Below are 6,000 nucleotides of genomic sequence, written 5' to 3'. Positions count from 1 at the left end.
TCAAGGAAACCAGCAGAGGGGTGTGCCCCTCAGTACCTCTATGATAAGAACAATCACTAGCTAGGGCCTGGGGTAAGTAAGTAGAAAGTTTACTCGTGTGAGTAAGGTGTAGGTGAAGCAAGCACTGGAAAGGCGATAGATGTACAGAGAACAAGGGAACAGCCACCTTGAGAGGCCTGACCGTACAACCACCCGGAATTGGCTTCTTTCCTTTTCCAGGCCCTTATTCTGATGCTTTCAGGATCATCTCAGAAATTAACTACTTGCATTTGAATCCTTGCCTCAAGATTGGCTTCTAGGCGAACCCAAACCAAGATACTTCCTCTGTCTTCCTTACAGTCACAATCTGCCTAAATCCTGCTGATTCTACCTGCTAAAAAGTCCTCACAGTCCCCTTTCTAATCAGCCCCTCACTTAACACCCCTCTTTCACCCCCACCACCTTGGTCACCTGCCTGGACTACTGGCCCTCACTTGTCCCCTGCCTCCTCTCCTGCCCTTCCTCACAGCAGCTGGGTCACGTGAACTTCCTAAGCCATGACTGATTATGCCCCTCCCCTACTTTACCCTTCCATGGCTCTTAGAATGGCCCCTGAGAATAAACCAAGGTTTTGAGCAACATTCATGGCCCTGCAAGACCTGGTCCCTCCCCCCTCTTCAACCTTGGCTGGCCCACTCCTCCCTTCCACTGGACCCTCCAACAGGACTGAGCCACACATGGGTCTCAGAATTGGCCATGTTCTCTCTCACCTCCAGGTCTTTGCATGCTGCCCACCCCCCTCAATTTCACGCAGGCGACTCTAGTTATTCTTTGACACCAGCTTAGAATCTGTACCCTGACTTCCCTGTGCCCCTTGTCTCCAGGCTGGGCCAGGGGTCTCTCTGGGCTCCTATGCCTCAGTGCATGTCTCTGTATCCCAGTCCCTCCCACAACCTGGCTTACCCCTCTCCACACCAAACACTTCTTGAGGGCACTAGCCACAGTCAACTCATATTTGTATCCCCAGTGCCCTGACCATGCTGGGCACACAGAAAGGGTCAGAGAAGAAATGAATGATAATGATGACTCTAAATCCCCAAAGAGACCTATATTCATTCCTTCATTTAGTTATTTATAGAGCACTGTGCCAAGTATAGCGAAAACAGGGCTGGTGAACAACAGACATCGTGTCTGTTCTGGAAGATATCTGCTGATGAGGGAGTGATGTGGAGAGAGGCATCAGGCTGGAGTGATCGGGTGTATCAGAGGCCAACACTGGGGCCTTGGGAGCAAGAGGAGGCCCTAGACTCTGTCTGTTGGGGTGAGGGACAGAGAAGCCTTCTGAGAGGAGGTGCTTCCACTCTGTGCTGGCCCTGTTCACCCTCTGTCTTTGCAGAGCATGCAGCAGGTGGTGGGGAGTCAGGAGAGGTGCAGAGTTTAATTGTGTGTCCCCTACAATCTCATCTCCTCTTTCCCATGAAAGCTGACCTCTACCCAGTTGAGCATTCCCATTCATATGTTTATACATGAATAGAGTATTATTTTGCATGTTTTAAAGCTTTATGCTCATAGTATCATATTGTGTGTGTCTTTCCATATACTTCTTTCTTCAGTCTGATTATACTTGTGAGGTTTAGCTTTCTGGATATCTTGCCCTAGTTCACTCATTTTCTCTGTTGTATAGTATTCCATTACGTGTGTATACAGGTATTCCCTTTTTATCAGAGCACAGCCCATTCCTAACAGTAAATCTGTAGATAGTGAAAGCTCATGCATGCATGTGCTCAGTTGTGTCCGACTCTTTGCAACCCCATGGACTGTAGCCCACCAGACTCCTCTGTCCATTGGATTTTCCAAGCAAGAATACTGAAGTGGGTTGTCATTTTCTTCTCCAGAGGAACCTTCCAGACCCAGGAATCAAACTCGCTTCTCCTGTATTACAGGCAGGTTCTTCACCACTGAGCCATCATGGAAGCCCAGTGAAAGCTCCTATTATATAATTTTAGTTGGGAAAAATAATAATATGTTGCCAGCTCATCTGTAAACTTCAACTAATTTTATCCCAATATCATTGAAATTCTTTAAAAAAATGAATGATCACCAAAGATTTCTGCACAGTATAAAGCTCTGTCGTCCAATATGGTATCTACTAGCCACATGAGACTATTTAAATGTAAATGAAGTTAAAAATTTCAGGTCCTCAATTGTACTAGACACACTTCAAGTGCTCAGTAGCCCCACGCAGCTGAAGGCCATCATATCATTTTGGACAGCAGATATAGTATATTTCCATCATTGCATAAAGTCCTAAAGCATTTAAAACACTGATTGATTCATTATCTGACACTGAGTGAGCTTTTTATGTTTGTCTTCTCACACATAGGACAGTTCCTATGTGTGATAGAGGGGGATGCATGCCTGCCCAAGGTGCTTTCCAGGTTGCACTAGTGGTAAAGAACCTGCCTGCCAATGCAGGAGATATAAGAGACCTGGGTTCAGTCCCTGGGTTGGGAAGATCCCTTGGAGAAGGAAATGGCAAGCCACTCCAGTATTCTTGCCTGGAGAATCCCACGGACAGAGGAGCTTGCCAGGCTACAGTCCATAGGGTTGCAAAGAGTCAGACATGACTGAAGCAACTTTGCACGCACGCACACATGCCTGGCCAAGCTTACAACTTTCACATGTTCAGCCCTCTCAATGAGCTTTATTACTTCCAGATTTTCTTTTAATGAGTGAGCTTTCTTCAGCCTCTCAGATTCAGGCTTTCCCACTCTCTTAGAAGACAGTTCTGCTTAACAATGAGAAGATTGTCACAATTACATACCAAATACGTTTAAGGAACTTGAGCATGACATGCAAGCCTATCCTACCTGAACAGCTGAGTTACCACCACAGCTCACTTCACATCATCTCACCCAGGCTTGTGCTGGGGAACACCTGCAGGTTTAAGCCAGGTTTTCTACTAGTTAAAAGTTTTAAAAGTCATGGTAGAAATTATCAGGAGAGTGAGTTCAGATAGCAAGCGACACTTGAATAAAAATGTATTTTCCATTCTCTTATTGATAGACAATTAGATTGTTCTGAATGTTTTGCTTTAGATACAATGCTGTGATGTACAGTTTTCTACACCTGCCAGAGTTTCTCCAGGTTATTTATGTTGGAGTGCAATGATTCAATCTTAGATCATGTGCATCTTCAACTACTAGATATTGACAAATTGCTCTTCAGCTTGTATGTTTGATTTCTAGTCCCAACAACAGTACATAGAGTTCCTGTCTCTCCACACCCTCAACAAAGTTGGTATTATCAAACTCTTTAATTTTTTCTAGTCTGATGTGTATGAAATGGTATTTCATTATGGTTTTAATGGAATTTTCCCTGGTTGATTGTGAGGTTGAGTATATTTTCATATGTGTGTTGGCCATGCCTGCTTTCTCTTCTGTGAAATGTCTGCTCATGTTTTTTTCTCATTTTTCTATTAGGTTGTTTGGTTTCTTCTTATTGGTATACAGGAGCTATTTATATGTGCTGAAAAATAATCCTTCATTACATTTTGCAATGCCTTCTCTCAGTCTGTGGTCTCTTTTTTATTTTAGTATTTTGGATTAATAGAACTTCTAAATTTTTATTACACTTGAGTTTACCGATTTTTTTTTCCTTTATGATTTTTTTTCTTTTTTGTTGTTGCATTTGTTTAAGAAAGCCTCCTTAATCCTGGCACATAGTGGGAATTTAATACATGCCTGTTGAATACCAGCTGCAATGGGTACTGAAAGGGCAGGCTGTCTCGTCCCGGTGCTGCAGGTGTTGGGCTGACAGTGTTGTCATGAAGATGAGGGCATGGGGGAGATTATTGTAGAGAAGAGGGCACTGCAGTCGTCAGAGGGGAGAAGTCCAGGGAGCAGTAGGTCTGAGGTGCAGGAGGATGGCTGGGCTGGAGGTGGGAACTGCGAGTGTCCAGCGCACAGGGGTAATTTGAGGAGAGCCACTGCCCTGCCCCAGGGAGAATATGCTCAGTGAGCAGAGAAGACAAGGATGGGGTAGAGCTCTGGGAGGAGTCTGGGAAGCAGGAGGAGAAGGGTGCTGTGGGGACCACACAGGGAGTTTCTGACAGTATCTAGAAGTGACTTCCTATGCACTCCTTCAGGGGCACAGAGGTCACTGGGTCCTTAGAGGAGCCATTAGGGAGATGCTCTGCAAGCAGAGACTAGACAAATGGGCTGAGGACTGCAGAGGAGGCAACTTTTCTGAGACCACTGGCAGTGAAGGAAAGAGAAGGGGCAGTGGCTGGAGTGGGTGGTCCAAGGCTTGAGAAGACATTGAAGCATGTTCACAGGCCAGCAGGGAGGGAGACTAGGATTCCCAAGGGTGCGAGGACCTGGCTGCAGAAGCAGAGAGCAGCTCTGAGCACTGCTGGGGCCTTCATCTCAGATAGAAGGAGAGTCACCTCTTGGGGAAGGGGATGCTGAGCAGAAAGGCCTGGGAGCAAGGGGAGCAGGTGGGAATAGGAACTTAAGTGAGTGCCCTCCACTGAGCCTGGCCTCAGTCCTAACATCTAACACAGGTCAGAACCAGTGCACAACTGCATACATGCTAAGTTGCTTCAGTCGTGTCTGACTCTTTGCAACCCCGTGGACCATAGCCCATCAGGCTCCTCTGTCCGTGGGATTCTCCAGGCAAGAATATTGGAGTGGGTTGCCATGCCCTCCTCCAGGGAATCTTCCCAACCCAGGGATCGAACTGACGTCTCTTACTGTCTTCTGCACTGGCAGGCGCCACCTGGGAAGACCAGTGAGCATTTGTTGAGTGAATTTCTTGGTGAGTCAGGTGGCAGATGGGGCTGGGATATCAGTGAGTTAGAGCTTGTGAAGAGGGAAGATTTGGAAGGACTACCAGGAAGGGAGAGGAGAGCTTCCCTAAGTGAGAGTTTCTAGGGACCCAAGTCCCTTGAATCACAGGTAAACACTTTCTCCCCACAAAGGACTGACAGCAACCGCCACTACCACTACCCAGCTCCACTGCTGTGGCCGCACCTCAAGGCCCCTTGGGTCGGGGGACTACAGTATGACCGCAGTGCATGACACCAAATACCCCTGCTCTGTCTTTGGAACTCCAGCCTCCACATCCTTCCTGGGCCAGCTGCCATCATCTTTTCTCAGATGCTAAAACAGACTCCTGCTGCTGAGAGGGATTGGGGGCAGGAGGAAAAGGGGACGACAGAGGATGAGATGGCTGGATGGCATCACCGACTTGATGGACGTGAGTTTGCGTGAACTCTGAGAGTTGGTGATGGACAGGGAGGCCTGGCGTGCTGCGATTCATGGGGTTGTAAAGAGTCGGACACGACTGAGCGACTGAACTGAACTGAACTGAAAACAGACTCCTACATGGAGACCTGCTGCCACCTTGCCCCTCCTACCCATTCCTTAATCTCCATCTAGCAGCTGGAGACACTGGCTAAAATGATATTGGATATACAAATACTGAATCATTATGCTGCATACCCAACACTCATAAAATGTTACACATCAACTATACCCCAATAAAAAAAAGATATCTGATTATGTCACTCTACTGCTCTAAATGCTTTGATGACTCCCACGGTTCTTCAAAGGCCAAAGTCCTGATTTTGGGCTGGCTGGGCTGGCTGCTGCTGTTGCTCCTTCAGCCCCATCTCCCACCAAGCCTCCTGGCTCGTGGGGCACCACCCACTCTGGCTGAGCTTCATGTCCTGGAACACGCCAAACCCTTTCCTGTCTCACCCTCTTCAAGTTTTCCCTGGCTGGGACTCTCTTCCCCCAACCTTCACCTGACTGAGACCAAGGCCAACTCCTCACTCTGGCCTCTGGGAAATCTTCCCAAAACTTACAATTTACTTATTGGTTGAGCCTAGGGGCATGTGAGATCTTAGTTCCCCGACCAGGGATTGAACACATGCCCCCTGCAGTGGAAGTACAGAATCCTAACCACTGGACCACCAGGGAATTCCCCCAAATCTTACAATTTAAACTAGATGCCTTC

Source organism: Bos indicus x Bos taurus, chromosome 15, assembly GCF_003369695.1.
Source record: "Bos indicus x Bos taurus breed Angus x Brahman F1 hybrid chromosome 15, Bos_hybrid_MaternalHap_v2.0, whole genome shotgun sequence".
NCBI lineage: Eukaryota > Metazoa > Chordata > Mammalia > Artiodactyla > Bovidae > Bos > Bos indicus x Bos taurus.
The sequence above is the reverse complement of the archived record's forward strand: the minus strand, read 5'-3'. Positions refer to the sequence as shown.